Source organism: Cebidichthys violaceus, unplaced genomic scaffold, assembly GCF_023349555.1.
Source record: "Cebidichthys violaceus isolate CVI_PGR_0920_01 unplaced genomic scaffold, fCebVio1.0.p SCAF_32, whole genome shotgun sequence".
Taxonomy (NCBI): domain Eukaryota; kingdom Metazoa; phylum Chordata; class Actinopteri; order Perciformes; family Stichaeidae; genus Cebidichthys; species Cebidichthys violaceus.
In genome coordinates, this window is record NW_027176506.1 from 1995435 (window position 1) to 2019363 (window position 23929).

The following is a 23929-nucleotide window of genomic DNA, read 5'->3' on the forward strand; positions in this document are numbered from 1 at the left end:
TTGTGAAAAGGAAGAAAGCTGTCCTTAACTAGACCAAGGTGCTTGACCATTGAGGGCTTGGACAGGTGGGCCAAGCAGCAGCCACTGCTATGCCCCATTGAAAGAATTGCACCATGACTGTGCTCCCAGCCTCAAATCACTGTATACATCAGCCCTGACTGCTGGGTGAAATCTCCAGCTCTGAATCAACAGTGAAATGAAGAAACAGTAACACAGCGAGATTTGTACTTTTGATTGGAGGGGAGGAAATAGTACATTGGAGAATATTGCCCTCTTTAAGATGTGGGCAGGGGTGTGGCTTTGGATTTGGAACAGGGCACGACAACTCAGGCTTATCATGAGCGTTTTTGACTGGGACGACTAGGGTCTTCAGCTGCTCTCGACAAGAGTGCTGTACTTACTTTGGTTTCTCTTCGTAACGCACAAGTCTTTCGCCTTTTACTAATGACTTCCGTGGAGAGGAACACCAATGAGGTAATCTTATTTTTGGCAGGCTTTGCCGTTTGGCTGAGCCTTGTACACTTGTGAAAAGAAAGAAAGCTGTCCTTAACTAGACCAAGGTGCTTGACTATGGAGGGTTTGGACGGGTGTGCAAAGCAGCAGCCACTGCCATGCCCCATTGAATGAACTGCACCATGACAAGGGAGAAATGTGTCAGGAGGTTGCCTCAGGAAGCAAACAGTTGGGGTTCATCGCTTCTCGGCCTTTAGGCTAAGATCAAGTGTTTTAGCCGAAGGATACAGCACAGAGACAGCGCACAACGACACAACAATGGCAGCAACGGGCGAAGGAGATCAGTCGATTCCAAGGGTCGGGCTGAGATACACGCTGCGACTACAGGAAAAGAGGAGCTGTATTCTAGAGACTTTTTCGGCAGACGAGTTATAATCTGGCAGCTACATCTAAAGGTGGAGGAGGTTCAACGCATCCAGCGGAACCAGCAAGAGAAGGCGTTCGACGTCACGCTGAAGAACGAGGACATTTACGGCAGAGTGGCGGAAGTCTGCCGATCAGAAGCAGGGGTAAGGCCGCTAGCCGGCTACAAAGTATTGAACCTTGATAGACTGAACTTCCGAACAATAACTGTGCATATGTATAACCCCTTTGTAAATGACTCAGAACCAGCTGCTTTTCTGGGGCAGTATGGTGAGGTGATGACGGGTGCAAGACACATAAAGGACCCCCTGGGTTTTTGGACGGGACGCCGGCAGTTCCAGGTTTTGCTATATCCTGACACAGAAGGCCCAGGAGGCCTGAAGCACCCACCGGCCTTTTTCAGCCTGGGGGGCGATCGCGGATACCTGTTCTACCCACGGCAATCTGCTTTCTGCAGGAAGTTGAGGCAGGCAGGACACACAGAGGCAGGCTGTGCGGAAACAAGGTGTCGTTTCTGCGGACGGACAGGGCACATGGTCAAAGACTGCACAGAGCCGAGGACTTGTAATGGATGCGGTGGAACGGACCACCTTTACCGAGGCTGCCCTAGCCGCAAGAAAACTTTCGCGGAGGCCGCCAAACCTACTGAGGCTGGCGAGCTGAGTAGGGGACCTAGACGTGGACAGAATGGAGGGGGTAGGCCGGTACAGGTGGGCTCCGGAGCTGACACTTCGGGGAGCAAAGGGGAGGCAGTGCTCCAGGTGGAGGGCTCCGCCGGAACAGGCGGAGTGGCCTAGGCAGCCACGGACAGCACGGACAAATTTTCTGAATTCTTTTCTGATCCTGTTCCTTCCACGTCAAAGCAAAGGGCACGGAAAGGCTAGTAGGTTTTTGGAACAGGACTCCTGACAGAGTTTGGAGAGCGTGGGAAGGGGGCATACAGCAAAAAGCTGAGGGGGGAGAGTAAGGGAGGACAGACCCAAAAGGAGGGGATAGAGGGGAGAGGTAACAGAACAGCATATAAGCGCTGCCGACAAAGTGGAGGAACGAGGGGCCCAGGAGCAGGAAGTTGGGGACACGAGTCAAAAGGGTGAAGAAGGGATGGAGGAGCAGGCTTTGAGGGAGGCAGCTGCCACACTAACAGAAGGTTTGGGCCTTCGATCTCCCCCCAAGCCTGCTCATGCTGCCGTCCCCTTTAGGGGACGATGCGTATGAGGGGCTTAGCAGACCAACAACGTCTCCAAATGCGGTACCCTTTTCCTGGTCTGACGAGATGGAAAAGGTGTCACATTCGGGGTAGTGGGAACCGGCCTCAGGAATTATTATTTAGGACATACAATGGGTTCTTTAAAAGAAGGGCTGTTTTTGATTTTGTGGACTCACACCAGGTTGCCTTTTGTTTTCTGCAGGAGGTACATTTACGGGATTGGGGGGACGTGGGGATTTTATCGAGGGAGTGGACAAAAGGGGACTCTGTTTGGAGCGTAGGGGGGGGGGGGGACTCTACTGGGGTTGGTATTTTATTCGGGTTTCAAGAGATCACGGTGGAGTCTTCCTTTGCTATTGTTCAGGGGAGGATAATGGGCGCAGACATCTCATGGGGGACAGCCACGCTTCGGGTTATTGTGGTCTATGGACCACAAACTCCAACAGAAAGGCAAGACATGGTTGGCCAATTGGAGCCGCACCTGGCCACCAATAAGCAGGTAGTGATAGGGGGTGATTTTAATGTTGAGTTGGGCAAGGGGGGAGATACCAGTGATAGCTTTATTTCCAACCTCATGGCTAAACACAGCCTGGTAGATGGGGCGAGGGAGGTCAGGCCACAGGTAACAGGTCCCACATGGTGCAACTCTGGGGGCATAGTTAAATGTTTTCTTTCTAAATCTTTGAGGCTATTGGCAGGCAGACTGCTGCTCCCTGTGTTCTTTTCTGATCATGACGGGCTGCCATTTGTAGTGCACTCAGATGGACCAGCATTTGGGACTGGGTACTGGCGCCATCATCATCAACATCAGCATCCTGGAGGAGGAGGTTTTCAACCAAAATTTTCGTTCGTTTTTTAAAGGGCCTGAAAGGACTAAGATCATTGTGTGCTGGATAAATTGAGTGGTGGGAGGTTGCTTAAGAGCGGATAAAACTTTTTTTCAGCTCAGTACGGGCTGATAGGGCAAAACAGGTAGTGACCGGGGTAAGGGACAAGCAGGGCAGGTTGGTGTCAGAAGGGGTAGAGATGGTGCAGGCTGCCACTGACTACTATCGCACAAGGTCTAGGGAGAAAGAAATAGAGGTAGGAGGAGGGGAGGCATTCCTGGATGTTCTGACCCAGCGGGTGCCGAAGGATATAACACAGGCTTTGGAGGCCCCACTCACCCTAATAGAGATTGAGGGGGCCCTCCAGAAAATGAAGAGAAGGAAGGTGCCGGGCATCGACGGGCTTCCGGCAGAGTTTTATCTCAAGTTTTGGGATATACTTGGGCCGGTAGTGCTGGAGGTGTTGTCCGCAATACTCCGCACAGGTGCAATGGGAGGGGCTGCCGCCACCGGAGTTATCTCCCTTCTTTATAAGAAGGGGGACCGCACCGACCTAGGGAACTGGCGACCACTGACCATGCTGTGTGTTGACTACAAACTCCTGGCATAGGTCTTAGTGGATTGCCTGGGCATTGCTTGGTCATCGTTTGGTCAACGTCGTCCATGTTGACCAAACATTCGGGGTAGCAGGGCGCTCGTTGTCATAACCCGGCTCCTAGGCCATGACAAATACTGCAAGAACAACAGATGATGGTAAAGAAAAGTATTTAATTTTACTAAATAAATAAATAGTTAGCTCTATGAGGTGTGTTCGTTAGTAATGTCAACATGGATGCGTGTGTAGTGAAGTGTGGGTGTTGTCAGCGAAACTAAAGAGAACCAAAACCAAAGATAACCGGCAGCGACTGTCAGGGATCACTCCGCGTACACCGGAGAAAACACCCCTCACGAGCAACGCTAAAGCAGGGCCTTTATGCTCTCCCTGTGTCCCAAGGGATCACCGGCATTTTGCTACTCAATGCAACGGTGCACGTGACAACGCATCAGCAATAACATTGTCTTTTCCTTTAATATGTTTAATGTCGAGGTTGTAAACCTGAAGGACCAACGACCATCGAGTCAGCCTCTGGTTTGGGCATCTGATGGAGTGCAAAAAGGTCAACAGATTGTGATCTGTATACACCAAAATCCGCCCCCCAGTTCCTACATATACATTAAAATGTTGTAGGACCCAAATAAGCGACAAAGCCTCCTTCTCAATAACAGAGTAATTTCCCTGGTACTTGTTAAACTTCTTTGAGAAAAAACTAACTGGCCTCACCAATCCCTGGTCGTCATCCCGAAGCAAGACGGCACCTGCTCCCACCTGGCTGGCATCTACTTGGAGCATGAACGCTCTATCAAAACAAGGAGCAGCCAGCACGGGAGAAGAGCATAACAGAGACTTCACACTATCAAAAGCTCCTTGACATTCAGACGACCAAGCAAATTCCACCCTTGCCTTGAGCAGTTCAGTGAGGGGACACACAATAGTCGAAAAGTTCTTACAAAAACTCCTGTAGTACCCCACTAAACCCAAAAACCTTTGCAACTCCTTTTTTGTCATGGGTTGCGAGTATTTGGCTATTGTCAAGACCTTGGCCTGAACTGGGGCTACACGACCCTGTCCCACCACACGACCGAGGTATGTCACTGTAGCCTTTGCAAAGTCACATTTGCCAAATTAATGGTGAGCCACGCTTCTGCCAAACGATCAAACAATGCGTGGATGCGCTGAAGATGCGAATGCCAAGTATCACTGTAAATGACCAAATCTTCCAGATAAACCGCACAACCTTTTAATCCGGACACTACACGATTCATCAACTGCTGAAATGTTGCAGGGGCATTCTTCAACCCAAAAGGCATCACTTTATTTTCTCAGTGACTGTGTATGAACCTGTGTACTAACCAACAATAGGCATAAACGCTAGAACCTGGTCTCCCGGACTGAACTCATGTCGCTCTGTACGTCGATCATACAACTTCTTCATTTTAATCTGCGACACAGACAACCTTTCCTATGCCATACTTCCAGCTACAAACAAATGATGTCTAAAACCATTCACATAGTCCACTAGTCTCACTGGCAACTTAGTATCCACACAGCCATCTTTAAGTACTGCTAAGGGACCACGCACAGAATGTCCAAAGACTAACTCATTTGGGCTAAAACCTGTTCTCTCCTGTACAGCCTCCCTCGCAGCCAACATCAACCATGGAAGCCCCTCTTCCCAGTCTCTATCCAGCTCTGTACAAAATCCACGTAGAAGAGACTTAAGGGTCTGGTGGAACCTTTCCAAGGCTCCTTGGCTTTGCGCATGATAAGCAGATGACTGGTTTTGTTTAACGCACAACAACTTCAACACCTGCCCAAACATATGTGATGAGAAGTTAGACCCTTGGTCACTCTGGACCACCTTCGGAATGCCAAATATAGAAATGAATTGTGACAATGCATTAACCACAGCCTTAGTTGTGATTGATCTCAAAGGATAAGCAGCCGGGTACCTGGTGGTTTGACACATCACTGTGAGCAAATATTTACAACCAGACTTGGAACATGGCAACAGACCCACACAGTCCACAATGAGGTGTGTAAATGGTTCACTCAGAGCAGGAATAGGCTGCAGTGGCGCAGGCTTGATCTTCTGATTTGGTTTTCCCATTAACTGGCATACATGACATGTTTTAATGTATGCAGCCACATCCCTTTTGACACACGGCCAAAAGAAATGTTTCAGAATGTTAAGGTATGTTTTCTGGACCCCAAAGTGTCCACATTTGTCATGTGCCACTTCCAAAACAAGGACGAAACTTAACATTTCCTAAACAACACCTCCTGCAAGAAGTAGCCATTAACCGCACTATTTATCTCAGAAACTGGCAAAACTCGCTCAAATAGGTCTTTCAAAGAAGAATCCTCGCATTGCTCCTCTACTACCTCACTGTGTGACAGTGACACAGGAAGCTCAGACAGAGATGAGACCTCCAAAACTACCTTAACCTTGTTGTCAGATGACATGTCAGGGTTTGATTTGCTCATAGCGCATGTAAATACACAGGATGAAAAGATCTCGGGCAACACTCTGGAGCTCTCGTCAGATGCCGAATCAACTGGACAACATCGACCCACCGGTGCGGGAGGAGTGTCAGTCCAAACTCTGCTCCCAGCCAAGCCGTTGCCCAAAATAAAATGTATCCCTTCAATAGGCAACGCCGGACGCACACCAACAGCTATCTCACCCTTAACCAGCTCACAGTCAAGCACCATCTTGTGCAAAGGAACAGGGAGGATCTTCAATCCCATCCCACGACTGAGAACACAGTCCCCAGTGTCAGTCTCTTCAGACAAAGGCAAAACAGAGTCAACAATATACGAGTCATAGGCACCTGTATCCCTCAAGATTTTAATCGGGACCTTCACCTCACTTCCCAAAAGCGACACAAATCCACCTCGAATGAAAGGAGCATAGGCTGCCAAAACACCCAGGTCACAAGAGTGAGATGTAAGCTCATCAGCAACACGGCGGTCTTTAACTGTAGCAGCAAAAGCAGCAGGCCTAACATTAGTTCTCACCTCCCTTAATTTAGCCTGTAACGCAGGACACTCTGCTTTCCAATGTTCCTCCCGACAATAGTTCCAGGTATTACTATTGTCAAATCTGACACCAGTTCTGAAGTCAGTTTTAAAAACTCCCACCTTCCTTGAACACGTCTCCTGCAAAACCGTGTCAGAACCACTTCGCTGTACACCAACAACATCGCAAGCCACAGAGCCCTCTTTGAAACTGCTCTTATGAAGCAGCATATACCCATCAGCTGACACGGCCGCATCAGCAGCAGTCGTGCTTCTTCGTTCAATGATATATGTCGCAATACGATCTGGAAGAACATTTTTAAACTGCTCCAAAATCATCAACTCACACAGATCTTCAAAAGTATCTATGTCCAGAGCAGTTAACCATCGCTTAAAGTGAGCCGACAGCTCTCAACCAGCTCCACATACGTTTGACCACTTTTCCTCTCCAAGGACCTAAAACGTTGGCGATACGCCTCGGGCACCAGCTTATACACCTTAAGCACCGCAGACTTTATGTTAGAGTAGCTAGAGCTCTCCTCCAGACTCAACGAGGAATAAGCTTCCTGTGCTTTCCCTGAAAGGACACACTGAAGCATAAGAGCACAGTCTGCATCGGGCCACTTTCTACCCTTAGGTACACGCTCAAACAGCAAAAAGAAAGTGTCTGGATCCCTTTCATTAAACGGTGGCAACCAGCGCAAATTACTAACATCAAGCATCAAGGAGGATCAGGGCGCACCTGTGCGCCCTGATCCTCACCGGATAACATGCCATCTCTGACCAGAGACAAACGATATCTCTCCAGCTCTATCTTTGCCATCTCTGATTGCTGGCGGATTCTCTCCATTTCTATCTGTTTTTGAATTTCCAATTCAAGTTTAATTTTGTCATGATGCATCTCCGATTCATGTTTAATTTTGTCATGCTCCATCTGCAACAGCAAAATCTCCTTCTGTTGTTCAAACGATAGTCCCTGAGTCTGAAAAGATACAGCGGTAGAAATTGAAGAAGACTCTTGTTTACCCAGACATAATTCCTATCTCAGTCAATTTTGACATTATAGCATATTTAATGTTTTCCTTAACACGTTTATCTCCCACAACTACCACTGAATAATGATCTGCAATCAAGAGCAACTGCTCTCTTGTGCATGTATCCAGGGACTCCTGAGATGGAGCGGCAATGAACGCCTCAACCTCAGACATTTCAACTATTTACAGCTACCCACGTTTACGCACACAGCCGAACCAGACAAACATCACAAAGTTCACCCTTGTACGCAATGAGGAATAATCCTCACCTCGGTTTGGAGTATCCCCACTATCTGAAGACCAACCCAGCTAACTAAGCTCATCCCTAGTCTTCATGCAGCTACTTGCGGTGGGTATTTATGCACTTCAGACCGCTGGTTTAGCAGAGCAACTAGCAAGCTAGCAACTCCTCTGAAACCACGGACATGCTCCCAAGCAAGCTTCAACCATGTTCGCCACAGCACTACACAAAACCAGCTCAACGAACCCAAAGGGGAACGTCGCTACAGTCTAACAGGGAACACTCCGCACCACTTTGATAGAATTACGCACAGAGCAACCTGCAAGAGTCATCTGGGCCCGCTTCAGCATAAACACCACGAACCTCCTCTCTCCACCAAGTCCAGATAAGAAAAGACCACCAAATAAATATGAACGTAACTTACCCAGTAGATCTATGCCAAAACCGTTGTCCTTTCCCTCGAATCACTACTCACATGAGCAGCTAAGTTTACCAGTGGCACAAGTAAACAAAGGAACAAAGGAAGCGTGCTAAAAGCGGTCCAAACAAACTTTTACGCACACGCGCATCAACTATAAATCTGTACGCACTGTCAAGTGGTCCCTCACTTTTGCGAGGTTTCAATGTGCAAACTCCCCCACTTGAAAAGGACAGTCAATTTCAGGAAGACTTCACAGGATTCCACTCATTGATCACACTTTTGCTCTTTTCCTTCTTTCTTTTATTTTAGAAGTTTGATGCAGTGATCAAGTAACCAGGTGGAAAAACCTTTAAATACAAACAAAACACCACTTAAGAAAATGAAAAGCAAGATAACCACATGCAGTGAACAGACTACAATACTTAAATTATTTAAATTAAATACCCAAAAATGAACCTTGTAAATACATAGAAAATAATCCATTTCCAATATTGTGAGTAAATTAATTAAATACAGTAAATACATTTTCAGCTGAATTTGATCATGATTTCATCATTTTAACAGTACAATAAATCAGCAGCTTTTTAAAAGGATAAATCTTCCAAATGCATCACTTTTTAAATTGTACTTAGCTCACATGGTTCTTCACAGTTTTAATTACACTTAAATCACATGATAAATAGATCACATTTTTAATTAAAATACCATGACAGCATTTTAACTATATTTACCCAACATGCTTTTAACCATCAGTATTTGCAGTACTTAATCAGTTCATCTAAGTCAATGCCTACAAAACAATGAGCTACAACAGTTACAACAGTTACAAATGCATGATAGCTCACCGGCTGCTTCTTCCTTGTTCAAAATAAGCTTTGGTTTGCACAAAACACTGTTTCAGTCACTTCTGTTGCTTACTCCCAGACTCCCAGTGCTACTCTGCCGTGATTCTGTGAGTGTGTGACTGCAAAGCCAGTTAATTAGCGGATCAATCTCACCTGGTGCTCTCAGGCTGGAAAGGGCATGGCCCACAGTTCAACTCAACACGCACAAACGTAAGTTACGATGAAAACCAACCTTCAGACAGCTTTTTACCGTTTAGTTGACCCAAACGCCGCCAACAAACAAATTACAAAAACGCACGATAGGTACCAAATGCCCAAAGGCACAAAACTACACCTTCCCAACTCTTCCCTAACTCACAGCACAAACGGGTAAAAAGTCATAACGGTTCCTAGGCCATGACAAATACGGCAAGGACAACAGATGATGGTGAAGAAAAGTAATTATTTTTACTAAATAAATAAATAGTTAGGTCTATGAGGTGTGTCCGTCAGTATTGTCAACGTGGATGCGTGTGTAGTGAAGTGTGGGTGTTGTCAGCGAAACTAAAGAGAACCAAAACCAAAGATAACCGGCAGCGACTGGCAGAGATCACTCCGCGAACACCGGAGAAAACACCCCTCACGAGCGGATTGGAAGAGAGGATTGAAAGGGACATCAGGAAGTGGGGGAAGCATGCTGCCTTGGAAAGGTGGAAAGGAGGCTTTGGGTGGTGAATGGTAAATCCTGAGGGTAATGCATAAGTATATTATACCGTGTTTTTTATTTTTATTTTTTATGACAAACTTTTGGTTATTTGCATGAGATTGTCAGATTGAATTGAGTCTCTTGTTGGACAAATGTTAAAGCTGAATGTTTGTTTGATAGTGTATGAATTTTGAGTAAAGATTTTTTGTTAATAAAAAGAAAAAGAAAAAAAAGAAAAAATCTGTAGTATCTGTTCTTATCAGTTTAATATCTGATATGTCCTTTATATGAGGATAATGTATGAAGCAGATTTTTAGCATTGGGAGATGAAAAAGGGGCTTGCTCCGTTCACTCCACGCATTGACCCAGTATTGCAGCATTGCCGGGAACGGTGGACTCTTCAAATGCCTTGTGGACAACCAAACACCAATCCAAATGGATCAGTCTGTTGATTGATTTGACTCTGGAATGAACAACGCGAGTCACAGTCGCTGTCTGTCTTCGAGGCTGGGACTTGTGGCAAACAAAGGCCCTGTTTACTCCTTACTGAGGCCCTTTGTGGAACAACACTGTGCTCCCAGCCTCAAATCACTGTATACATCAGCCCTGACTGCTTGGGGAAATTCCCAGCTCTGAATGCTAATTTCTGTCCTCTGAGTCAGATTGTGGGTGATTTTGTAGCCTCTTTTTCTTTTGCAGATTGTCCAGAAAAGTGCAAGCGTAGCTGTGCAGAAGTGTCTGTTGTATGCTGTGAAGCTGTGTGTTGAGAAATGCAAATTGCCCGGGTTCGCCGAGAGAAGTGGGTGTGGCCTTTTGGATGGGCCTAAAATGATTGTGTGTTCTCCTCACCGATGTTTTCCCTTCTTTGTGGGAGAAATGTGTTCCGAAGATCCTTCCGCCAGTAGGATACGCAAATACAGGAAACATCTTGGAGCAGAGTCAGCAACAGAATACAACTGGTTGTAACTAGTTTGGTCCAGATTGAACCAAAGCACTACACGAGGCTCAAGTGACCGTGTTATTTTAAAGTGTCTAGGCAGGCTAAATGTTTCTATCACTTCTATCATGAAATAAAACAGTTTATATATTGTGACAGTTATAAAAAAGTGAACAAAATATATCTTTGTGACAATTTATAAAAAGTGAACAAAATATGTCTCTGTGACGATTATAAAAGTGAACAAAATATGTCTTTATGACAATTATAAAAAGTGAACAAAATATGTCTTGTGATGATTTTACTTTAATGCTTTCATATCTTTCTACGATCTCAGTTCAATTAAAGAAAAGTCTTCAGTCTTGATTTAAAGGAGCTGAGGGTCTCAGCAGACCTGCAGCTTTCTGGGACTTTGTTCCAGATATGTGGAGCAGAAGAACTGAACGCTGCTTCTCCATGTTTAGTTGTGACTCTGGAACAGAAAGTAGACCCAAGCGGTCAACAATGAATTAAATTAGTTTTATTGTTCATACGGGTTCATTCATGTCCGACTTTGTTGTGTTTTTGTGGCTGAAAGTATCACAAGTTAACACAAACGTGCATTTAAATATATGAGTGATTGTTCACTGCTGTACGGTGAATATAGAGGCTGACCAGCGGCCGGTTAACGTTACATATACTCTGTCTGGACGTTACTTTACGGACACGTAACGAAAGAACAACGAGCTATGACCGGACCCGGTGCTTCATTTGAATCACGCGACGTTAAATAAACACGCACGTGTCCGTTGGATGACGTCACGTGTCGTCATTATTGCATGTAGTTCATAGTTATGTACATTAACTGCTCCACGTGTAGTTGACAGCATTAGTTACTGGTTACCTGCAGTTTGTCTCTCTCCACTTCTCTGTGGCGTCTGTTAGCTTGTCTTTAGTTTATCTCTACTTCTCCACACACTGCATCAACTGCCAGTGAGCAACGGACTTTCAAAATAATAATAAAAAAACTGTGTTATTGCGTGATAAAATAATTGTCAGTGTTAATTAATTAATGCGTTAATGCGATAATAATGCGTTAACTTGCCCAGCACTAATTATAATGCAATTAATTCAAAACAAAGGCATGACCCGTGGTGTGGTGGAGAGCTTACATTGTTCCTATATCATCAAAGGGGAACTTGACAGAAAAGTTTGGGAACCACTGCGTTAACATATGCTTAAGCTAAAGCTAAGTTACACTTTAGGTATGGTTTACTTTGACTCTCACCAAAGATATTTGTAAAGTGTACTGGCCTCTCCATCTGGCACAGTGATGATTGTATATCGTAATGTTTCCATAGACCAGCTAACGTTAGCTATAGCTCCATCAACGTTAGCATTCACGCTAGCTGGAAACATGAATTATAATTAATTCATTTATTGGTTTATTTGATAAGGGACAGTGCACATTAATAAAAAAACATTGCTGTAAATGCGCTGTAAATGAGTTAGCCAAGAGGCTATTTATCATCTGTAGTCCTGGGAGATGTTACAAAGTAAACCTAAAAACTGACCATAAGATTACATTTACAAAGTTATGCAATATTGACCCTTTACAAAGCGTGCACAAACAATGAAAGAAGTGAGAATATAAATATAGGTAGTATCATCTTATACTACATTGTCAAGAGGTTCTGTTCATGTAAGGTGAATATTTCCTACAAACCTTTTTCTTTGTTACCTAAGTTAATCACTTCCTGCTAGCCTTTATTTTGTAAGTGTCTTTTTACGTTTTGGATCCTTTATTTTGAAGTCCTTCTGGCAAAACCGGAAGCAGATAGAAATCGCGTCAGAGAGTATAGTAGCTTGACTTCGGATTTAGAAAAGTAAGGTAATTGACGGTGCAGACTAAAAGAAAAGTCTTATAAGATATAATTCCTCTGCAATAGTTTATTAATTAACGGTTAAGCACCTAGCTGGAACAGGAACAAGGTATTGTGCGTTTATTGTGTGTTTGATGTATTACTGTTTCAACTAGATGCTAATGTTAGCGTAACAGGGTAAATGACTAACTGTAATTTAAGCTAATGCTAGATTTCGGTTTTTACACGTGCTTTTGAAAAGTATATATATGAGAGAAAATGTTTAATAAATGCTCCCATGTATATTTAACTGTATTTAAGGAATGTCTGAACTCGTAAAACCTCATTTATGTTCTATCTGTTCCGTAGCTCTTACGTGTTTTCTGGAGATTGGTTGTGAAGGAAAAAAAAGTAAATTTGTGTTCATCAACATAAGGATGACGGTTGAGCATAAATAAAGGTCTCTGGAAACATCAGTACACTTCACCATTGTCCGGCTGGGGTCCGCTACACCAAGTACTAACAAGACATGCAACACAGAGGCTCTCAGATTCAACACACACAAAGTAAATACAATGAGAGATCACTATGAGAAATAGAAACATGGTCTAAAGACAAGATGATGCTGCATTGTTAGACATTAAAAACATCCATGTCAGAGGCACAAAACATAAAATCATGTAGAGTATGATAATATATAAATCAGTTTGACACAGCTAAACAACAATAAGAGACAAGCAGGTAGATGAGGGTCCACCGGCAACTTCAAGACAGACAGACAGACTCACAGACAGACAGACTCACAAACTCACAGACAGACAGACTCACAGACAGACAGACTCACAGAACGACAGACTCACAGACAGACAGAATCACAGACAGACTCACAGAAAGACAGACTCACAGACAGACTCACAGACAAACTCACAGACAGTCTCATAGACAGACAGACTCACAGACAAACTCAGGGACAGACTCATAGACAGACAGATTCACAGACAGACAGACTCATAGACAGACAGACTCACTGAAAGACAGACTCACAGACAAACTCACTGAAAGACAAACTCACAAACAGACAGACTCACAGACAGACTCACAAACAGACAGACAGAAAGACAGACAGACTCACAGACAGACAGGGGAACTGCGGGTTTCCACTCAGTCGAGCTGTCCCGCCCATTGGAGGTCTTCTGGCGCTGGTTGTCTGCCGTGTCCACGGCCTCGAGCGATCCCGTCCGGACCTTTCCCCGGTGAGAGTTTGGTAGAGGATATTATTTGTCTTAGATTATATTCTCCATAAAGCCCATTAAGTTAACGGTACGTTTTGTATGTGTTTTATTGCAGTAAAAATGTCTCCGGTACAGCTAGCTAACACTAACGCGATGCCGTCTGTCTAGACGGAGCATGCGCTGTTGTCCACAAGATGACCGTTCTGCTGTGTGGTCCTTTGTCATACATGCAGGTATGTTACACTATGTTGTTCTGTAGAGTGTGGTCATATTTTAAACATGCAGATTGAGTATTTTCTATAGTCTACACCTTTACTCAGTTATACATATATTTTTGGTTATATATTTTTTTGTATTTCTTCTCATCCATTTAAGAGAGAGACAGTTTCTGTTCTATTTCATCTATTTTATTGACATGAATTTAAGCCCACTATACGATCACTGTATCAGTCTATTTCAAACTGTGTAATCCACTGTTAAGATTCCTGTCTGCTGCTAGTGTGTGTGCTCCTCTGTTTCCCCCAATCACCTCTCCTCGTGTGTGTTCTCATTCCCCTTTCTGGTGAGTTATTGTGTGCCATGTACTTGTGTTTTGTTTTTTGTGTCAGCCTGCAGTTTCCACCCCCCGAGTTCCGCCCACTACCACGCCCCCTCTCTGTAGGCTCAGCTGTTGTGCATTCCGGTGATCATCTCAAGCTGGCTTAAATCGCCCCGGTGTTCCTCCGGCACGTCGTCAGTCCGTTCTCCAGTCCGCTACCTAGTCACGTAAGTCTGAATATTGTTTCAGTGAAGATCCTGTCCTGACTTTCTGGCTGTCTTCAGCACTCCTGCCACTCAGAGTAGATCCTCGGGAGTCACCTGTGGAAGAGGCCGTCTGCCGTCTGGCGTCGTACCTCGGTGGACGCCTGCCGACGTCCTGGTGATCCCGCGTTTCCACGTGGTCGAGCCGTCCCGCCCATTGGAGGTCTTCTGGCACCGGTTGTCTTCCGTGTCCACGGCCTCGAGCGATCCCGTCCGGACCTTTCCCCGGTGAGAGTTCGGTTTCCTCCCCGAGTCCGAAGGAGAGACTTTGGTCCACTGGACACTGTGCCGCTGTTTAGCGTGTTGATCTGTATTGATTCTGCACGTGAGAAATAAAACCCCTGGCTGGATTCATCCTGCTGTGAGTGTGCGTTTGGGTCCGCTTCCTACACTATCACAGAACATCCTCAAAGCGATGGAGGATTCGTTACTAGACGGAGCACTGTAATGTTCAGAAATTTCTCAAACAGAGAGGAAGAAGGCCATAGTGGAGAAGAAGGCCACTGAAGAGAAGAAGCAGCAGCCCCCCCCCCCTTTGCACTCTTTGTTCCATCAGCAAGCAGGGCAGGAGTCAGCAGGTCCAGGTCAAAATCAAAAGTATTTAATATTGTTAACAGAAGCCAAAACAATCACAAACCAAATTACACTACCGAAGAAATATGAGACCTCGTTCATACCACAGGACAGATTGATGTATCTGCCCCATGGTACGAAGGAAGTCTGATTCTCTCAGGGGACAAACAGCTCCTTTGCCCCCCCAGAGTTACATTCCTCAACCTATTGATCAGCTCCATGATTGGCTGAAGTCCAATGGGCTCCTCCTTGGATCCTGACCCATTGTCCTGGGCAGACACCTCAGTGAACTACCCTCTTCCCCCGCTGGTTTACACCTTCTGACATTCCTCAAACCCCCATCACAGACACTCAATATACATTCAATGACCACACTCTTTGGTTTAACACTTCCTAAGTAAACACACTGTGACACATAATATCCAGCACTAGGAATGCTTTAAAACTTAAAATGCCTCACAGCACGCGTTGTTGTCTGCGAGATGACCGTCCTTCTATGTTGTCCTTTGTCATAAATGCAGATGTGGAATGAACCTGCTGTTACCACGAGCCTGACCAGCTCCATGAGATCCATCTAGCCAGGAGACATCTCACAGAGGTCTCCACACATTATGTTGTTTGTTTATGAACTACGTCTGTTTGTTCTGTGAGCAGCCATGGGCAAAGATTGATTCAGTAAATCCACAACAACAATGGCAGCCACTGAACAGCTTCTCTATCAGCAGCTTGCTGAATCCTCCATGATGCAAGTGTTTAATGTCAAAGCAGGGCTGACGTGGTGTTTAACATCAGCAGCATACATTGTTTTAACTGTAGCCAGGATTGTGTTTTAACAGACACTTTGTGTTCAATAGTGAACCAAAGAGGAGACGACTGTAATCGACAGATACGGCTCTAATATCAGATGAGGGTAAGAAGACATTTAAAAAACACTTCAGCTTTAAGTGAAATCAAGGAGTTATTAACACGACACAATATGAACAGAATGCAAGAAACCAACAACAATTATGAGACCAGACTAATACAGGCTTCATCAAATCTTAAAGAAAGTCTTTTTTAAGAAGATGGCAAATCTGATGTTGTTGCTCTGATCTCTTCAGGGAGAGCGCTGGGACCAACATTAATAGTGTTGTCTTTCATTGCAAAGATTTAAGAGCGCTGAAATCTAGCATGAGGCCAAGTTGTGCAGTACGTCAACCAGTATTCATCAAACGATTATGAATGGATAGATTTGACTTCACAAGCCTTGAACAGTGAGACAACAAATAAGTTGAACACTGAGTCATAGTGGACTTTAGTGATGTTCAAGTGATGAAAGTATTAGAGATGATTTGGTTGTTAACTGTGGACACAGTGAACCCTGCACCCGAGCTTGATGAAGTTCAAGTGCTATTTTTAGACGTACTAGAGAAGTCAAAGGGACAGACAGACAGACAGAGTGGAGCAATAGAAAGTGCAACCCTTGGTTTTTGAAATCATACATCTTCAGAAGTAGAATGAGAGGAATATGCACAGATGTAGAGAAATGTGAAGTGACATTTTCTTTTGACAGTCAGCCAAGATATTTCAGTGAAGCAGGAAGTGACCCTTGATTAGTCCCAAGTACATGTGTGTACAGTGACAGGGTTGATTGATTACTGACACATCAGTCAGCTGTTGACTGTGATACCTTTGTCTGATGAACCCGATGATGACTTTCTGATCTTCATCCTCAATCCAGACAAAGCCAACCACAGTGGAGCAGCTGGAGAACATCCACAAGGTACCGACTAAACCCTGGATCTGTTTTTGTCTTTCTTAGTCACTCAGTTTCTCTGTGTTCTTCTTTAGATCATGAGTACAGTTGAGCGGTCCATGCATGCCCAGTTTGCATTTTGGTTTCTCACAGTGTGTGTGTGTGTGTGTGTGTGTGTGTGTGTGTGTGTGTGTGTGTGTGTGTGTGTGTGTGTGTGTATCTATATAGTTCTACAATACATCAGGGGCCTTTCTCCCAAGCAGGATGATTGAATTACAGGATGATCACACTGAACATGGTGCAGGAATGTCCTCAAACCTGCTTCATGAGAAAGCTCTGTATTTTATTGAAGATGGGGCATATCAACCTGAAACTCATATTTGAGTATCCCAAATGAAATCCAAGAACAAATAGAACTTAAAGTTACCGAAAACAGATTTCTGCTAACTCTCAATTAGTGAACTCTAACCTTGACGTCTGATTATTTGAGCTTCTTTGCACACTGCTTGAATAACCTTTAAACCTCCATGTTTCCCTTGTAGGAGATTAAAGAGCTGGAGGAGTTCAGAGCCAAAAACCAACGTCTGCAGAAGGTAGAGTCAGCAAAACATCCCAGATGTGCTTGAATTGCATTTTCCTCTCCCTCACTGTGTGTGTGTGTGTGTGTGTGTGTGTGTGTGTGTGTGTGTGTGTGTGTGTGTGTGTGTGTGTGTGTGTGTGTGTGTGTGTGGTACCGAATGACCTCGCTGGTTGTGGCTCTACCTACCTGAACAATGGTTTCAGAGAATAGCCATGGCCCTGCCTTTCTTCATATACCCTGTGCTGTGAGTTCATTCATAATCTCCCTCACAACCATCTCAAACTATTACTTTAGTACCCTGTTCCTTCAATGCATGCTGTTTTCTTTGACAAACTGTACAGTGTGCAAAGTGACTTAATGTTAGTTGTAAAGTTTGACTCTGAAGCTGATTATTAAGAACATGTGCTTCTCTTTTTCTCCCTCGTCCTCAGGGTTTGGTTCATCAGGAAGTTGTTGGTCTTTCTCTTTTCAAACGCACTGAGAGAAACAGGAAGTTGTCCGTCTGTCCATCCAGCGAACACACAACACCTCTGTTTCATGGTCTGGTTAATGTTGTGACTTACCAAATGACTCTTTGACTTAGTATTTAGTATATAGTTTGTATTACCTCTCGTTTTTTTGTTGTTGGTTTTTTGTTTTTTTGCAGACTTAAACTCACAACACTGTTATTGTCTCCTTTTTAGATGATGAATTGGAAGATTTAAAGGTTTACAAAACACTCAACATTTAATATATGTGGCTTTTACTGACTTGTTTAAAGAGAGTTTGGATGCCATTAGGTTAGGGAGTGTTCATTTATTCATCTTCGTCTGCTTATCCGGGATCGGGTCGCGGGGGCAACAGCCCCAGCAGGGGACCCCAAACTTCCCTTTCCCGGGCCACATCAGCCAGCTCTGACTGGGGGATCCTGAGGCGCTCCCAGGCCAGTTTGGAGATATAGTCCCTCCACCTGGTCCTGGGCCTCCCTCGGGGTCTCCTCCCAGCTGGTCGTGCCTGGAACACCTCCCTAGGGAGGCGCCCAGGTGGCATCCTCACCAGATGCCCGAACCACCTCAACTGGCTCCGTTCCACGCAAAGAAGCAGCGGCTCTACTCAGAGTCCCTCACGGATGACCGAACTTCTCACCCTATCTCTAAGGGAGATGCCAGCCACCCTCCTGAGGAAACCCATTTCGGCCGCTTGTACCCGCGATCTAATTCTTTCGGTCATGACCCAGTCCACATGACCATAGGTGAGGGTAGAAACGAAGATTGCCCGGTAGATAGAGAGCTTTGCCTTGCGGCTCAGCTCTCTTTTCGTCACAACGGTGCGGTAAAGCGACTGCAATACCGCCCCAGCTTCTCCGATTCTCCGGCCAATCTCACGTTCCATTGTTCCCTCACTCGCGAACAAGACCCCAAGGTACTTGAACTCCTTCACTTGGGGTAAGGACTCATTCCCTACCCGGAGTGGGCAATCCACCGGTTTCCTGCTGAGAACCATGGCCTCAGATTTAGAGGTGCTGATCCTCATCCCAAACCGCTTCACACGAACCGATCCAGTGAGTGCTGGAGGTCACAGCCCGATGAAGACATCAGGACCACATCATCTGCAAAAAGCAGCGATGCAATCCTCAGCCCACCGAACTGTAAACACTCCTCCCCACGACTACGCCTCAATATCCTGGCCATGAATACCACAAACAGGATTGGTGACAAAGCGCAGCCCTGGCGGAGGCCAACCCTCACCGGAAACGAGTCCGACTTACTACCGAGAACCCGGACACAGCTCTCGCTTTGGGCATACAGGGATTGGATGGCCCCCAGAAGTGGCCCCCTCACCCCATACTCCCGCAGCACCTCCCACAGTATCTCCCGGGGGACCCGGTCATACGCCTTCTCCAGGTCCACAAAACACATGTAGACCGGATGGGCGTATTCCCAAGCCCCCTCCAGGATCCTTGCGAGAGTGAAGAGCTGGACCGTTGTTCCACGGCCAGGACGGAATCCGCATTGTTCCTCTTCAATCCGAGGTTCGACTATTGGCCGAACCCTCCTTTCCAGCACCTTGGAGTAGACTTTACCAGGGAGGCTGAGTAGTGTGATACCTCGGTAATTGGCACACACCCTCTGGTCCCCCTTTTTGAACAGGGGAACCACCACCCCGGTCTGCCACTGGTTAGGGAGTGTTGACTGTTCAAAATGTTAAAATCCAAAATGTAATTATTTTTAATTTTTTTTAACAATATGCAAAGTAATGTGTATTGCCACAATAATTGCTACATGTTCATTGCAGCTGCCTCCTAATGTTTCCTTAGTGTAGTTTCCCTTCTTATCATTTAGGTTTTGCTCGTTACAAAATGATTCAGGCTAAGTGTTACGGCCGGTTATCCTGGACCCAGAAGCAGACACGGACACAGCAGTATAGGTGAAGAAAAAGAGTTTTAGTGAGAACTAGTAGGACAGGCGGGGATTGCTGGAGTCCTGCTGCGTCCTCAGATGACTCCTAGGCCAGGACAAGGTATGACGCACATCAATACACAACGGAAAGATGAACGTTTAAAGTTTGTTCAGTGGCTTCTGATGGAGCTCAGGCTATAGGTGTGCAGATAAGCACTAAGTCAAAGGCAACTGGAACGAACAGAAAGCCCAGTTGTTGTAGACATGCGTCTGTGTCTTTATCCCGTGTTGCTCTCCTTACAGAACATTCCCTCTCTCAGCTCCAGGAGGATCACCGGAGAGATCTGCTCGGTCTGCCTCCGTCTTCAAGGGGGCAAGACCCAGGACCCCCTGCTCTCCTCTACCAGGAGTAGGTCGGTTGAAAAGCATGCGATTGCATCTTGTCATAAAATAAACAGTGCTGTGGCTGGTTTCTACAGTCTTAGTTTGGGTTTTGTAAGACCCGTGTAGTGAATCTAGGCTCCAACTCTGCACATTGTACTGAGGCCAACAGAGATCAGCAAGTCTGTGAACTCAAATGTAAAACCTTGAATCTGTATGAAATGTCTAATATCTGAATTTAAAAGATCAATGCATTCTCCTTTTTGTGTGTGTACTCATTCCCATCTGTTTTCTGAAAGGCATGCACCCACCGGGTCCTCCATTGGCAAGACCCATCCTGCCCAAAGACAGGGGAGCTGTGGACCGAGTCATTGAAGACCTGGTTGGGGACGGACCACAGAACAGGTGAAGACCCTTCTGTTATTTAGCAGTCTGCAGATTCCCCACAAGGGAGTGGTGTTCAGTCATTGTCAGACCTCCTCTACCCGCACAAACCGATAAGATTGTGAATCTATAGCAGCAGAATGATACATATACTTCTCCTGCCTTCAGGACTTGTGTGGAGCCCTTGATCAAACCCCTAATGTGCTAGTTAGCTGCACCTCTTGAGCTCTGTTTACCTATGATTGAGGACTAAAGTACATGTCTCCTGGGGTCATCAGAGGTCCTCACTGACCAAAGTAGACGAGGAAGATTAATGGAAATTAACTTTTGCTAAATAGCTCCTTGAATGAAATTAACATTGCAAAAGTATTTAATCAAACAGCGTCTGCCTCTGTCCCTCCTTCCTTCCTTCCTTCCTTTAGATACGCTTTGGTCTGCCAGCAGTGTTGTTCTCATAACGGCATGGCTCTGAAAGAAGAGTTTGAATATCTCGGTCAGAACAGAAACGCACCATTACATTTAATGAGAAGGACTCTCCACTAAGAGGGAACACAGTGTACATTTTTTTTTACAATCTCTCCCTCTAATCTCTCTCTTTCTTGTTTCCTATCTTCCACCTGCTTAGCGTTCCGTTGTGCGTACTGCTACTTCCTGAATCCGACCAGGAAAACGTGCCCTCAGGCTCCCAGAGTTCAGCTATGAGAGGAGGCTGCGAGCAGAATCGCGTTCCCCTGGACCAACGCCGCGTTCTGGGACAGACACAGAGGAGAGTGCGCCCCCCTCTGGAAGTACTGGGAAACAACACACAGATGAGCAGCCAGCAAGGCGAGGTCTTCTCCCCGTTCTGTGCATCTTAATGTCACTGACTCGTGTTAAAGGCTTAGTGCACTGCTCTAGTTGACCTTTTCTCATTAGTTTGTGTTTGATTCTTTTCCCAACGTTGATGTCCACTTCTACCCTTTATGTAGTTGTTAGTGAGCAAGGCGCCAGCAGAGGTGAGACACCTCCACCACCTTCAAATATCACCATCCTCTCTGCTCCAGAAAGCAACCAAGTCTTTAAGAAACTGTAACGTTAGGGTTGAGAAACACAACTGACATGAGGTAATCTCTCAATATCTTCTATTCATATTTTTACCAGATGAAATCAGTTGACACAATGGAATTGGTTTGTTCTAGGTGCAGGCAATCGTTTGTTACATTAGTCATTTAGCAGACGCTTTTATCCAAAGCGACTTACAGTATCTATCTATGTATTATTTTTAATTTTTTTTCGGGTTAAGTGTCTTGCTCAAGGACACATTGACATGAAGCTAGTGGAGCAGGGGCCAGGGATCGAACCGCTGACCCTCTGATTGAAGGGCAGCCCTGGTCTCCACTTAGCCACTGTCACCCATGGTTGTTGTCATGGTGATGCAACACAAACTAGTCAGCAGAAGAAAGCAGCTTGCAGAGTGGCGTACCAGTTAAATGCTAGTGTCATTTTTACAAAGGAACCTTGAGCACACTAACCGTGTTGTGTTATAGTGACCAGTGGGTGTAATGGTGTGATCTTGCCTCTAGCCAAGGGTCCAGCTCCCAGTTTCCAGATCCAGCAGAGTCCAAAGACCCCTCAGAACTCATATTTGATATTTAAAAACTTGTCCGACTCTTGTTCATATCGGTTTACTTTGCATCTGTAGTTTAGTTTTGCTCTGCTAGATTTATCGGTTCCCCTTCAGCCAACGGGTTAGGGTTAGGAAGCCCATCGTTGTGGTTCTTGAAGGTCCCCAGCTTCACGCTGCAGGTCGAGCAGGAAATGGAGGACGATGATCTCGCAGTAGCTCTTGAAGATGGCCGGAGGGTTCCACGTTTTCATTCCAGTGTGCTCCAACAGGACTTTGGTTTCGTGGATGATGGCAAAGTCGCCGTCAGCGCTGAGGAAGACAGGGACAGAGGGAGAGTATGAGAGAAGCATGCGAGGCATTTGGACGAACAGGTGTTTGTCTGTGTGTGTGTGTGTGTGTGTGTGTGTGTGTGTGTGTGTGTGTGTGTGTGTGTGTGTGTGTGTGTGTGTGTGTGTGTGTGTGTGTGTGTGTACTTGTTGTACAGCACCAGGTCTGGTTTCCATATGTCGGTTGAAGGGACTCTGATCTTCCTGATGCCTCCATATTCATCTGAATTCATCAGGTTCACATGGAGCCATTGCTGGGGTGAAAATCAGAGAAACTTGTGTGAGGATTTGGTGAAAAACACCCAGGTGTGTTTCCCTGTTTTCCCCGATCACCTCTCCTCATGTGGGCTGTCGTTCCCCTGTCTGTTTGTTTTGCCACGTGCTTGTGTTTTGTTCCGTGTCCCTCAGTAGTGTCCTCCTTAGAGTCCCGCCTACTTCCTTCCTTCCTCTCTCCGTAGGCACAGCTGTGCCTCATCTCCTGTGATCAACTCCAGCCGACATAAATACTCCGGTCATTCTCGTCCCAGCTGTCGGTCCGTCCGTTACCCTACCTGGTATTCCGCCCCATAAGTCTGATCGTTTTCACTCTGAAGTTCCAGAGCTAACTCCTCGTTTTGTCTGCAAGTTACCTGCCGTCCAGTGTCGAGCCTCGGGTTTCACCTGGTCGAAGAAGAACTCCAGTTCGTTCCACGGAGATCAACTGTGATGTCTTGCCTATTCCTGTGTCGAGCCTCGGGTGTCACACAGTCGAACCTGCCTGCCTGTCTGCAAGCCACGTACGCGGCATAGCCACTTTCCGGCTTGGACAAGGACGGAGCGCGCAGACGCACCTCCGTTTCTTCCCGGGACTGAATCCTGCCTGCCTGCCTGCCTGCCTGCAAGCCGCGAACGCAGCATAGCCATTTTCCGGCTCAGACCTAAGCGGAGCGCGTGGACGCGCCTCTGCTTTCACGTGACTGTATCCTGCCGGTTTGTTTTCCCTGTCACTCAGCGCGGGAGCGGCACTCTCTCACTTTGGGATTCAGAGGTGAGAGAGGAGGAACAATTCGTCGCTATAGGAACCGGGCCGCCTCAGAACTTTCTCTTTTATTTTGTTTCCTGTGTTTTGACCTGCCTGAGTTAATTAAAACACCCTGTTTTTGAGAAAGAACTCTGCTGTCCTGTGTCTGCATTTGGGTCCGTATACACACCACATCATAACAACTTGAGATCATTGTGTCTACTAATGTACTGATGAAGCCAAGTTTAGTTGTTTTTATTCCCAGAATGAATACATTGTGAAAATACAAGTTGTCATGTACTGTATATATCACAGCAGAAGAAATAAAAATGTTGTAACCTCCAGCAGTCACCATGTCATAAACCCTTCTTTCTATTTCAACTAGTTGAAACCACAAATA

At 45.7% G+C, this 23929-nt stretch overlaps 1 long non-coding RNA gene, 1 other non-coding gene and 2 pseudogenes across 2 annotated transcripts; all 4 read left to right on the forward strand.

Annotated features, from left to right (window-relative positions):
* The first annotated feature begins 397 nt into the window (after positions 1-397).
* Positions 398-512, forward strand: LOC137882656 (U5 spliceosomal RNA). The gene has a single exon (XR_011104085.1). It is a non-coding gene; the product is annotated as a U5 spliceosomal RNA (small nuclear RNA).
* Positions 513-9951: 9439 nt separating this feature from the next.
* LOC137883050 (U2 spliceosomal RNA) lies at positions 9952-10157 on the forward strand (annotated as a pseudogene).
* Positions 10158-12573: 2416 nt separating this feature from the next.
* Positions 12574-14703, forward strand: LOC137882510 (uncharacterized). Its single transcript, XR_011103958.1, has 3 exons — positions 12574-13786; positions 13881-13998; positions 14374-14703. It is a non-coding gene; the product is annotated as an uncharacterized lncRNA (long non-coding RNA).
* A 26-nt stretch (positions 14704-14729) lies between these two features.
* LOC137882511 (endoplasmic reticulum junction formation protein lunapark-B-like) lies at positions 14730-23843 on the forward strand (annotated as a pseudogene).
* Positions 23844-23929: the final 86 nt, after the last annotated feature.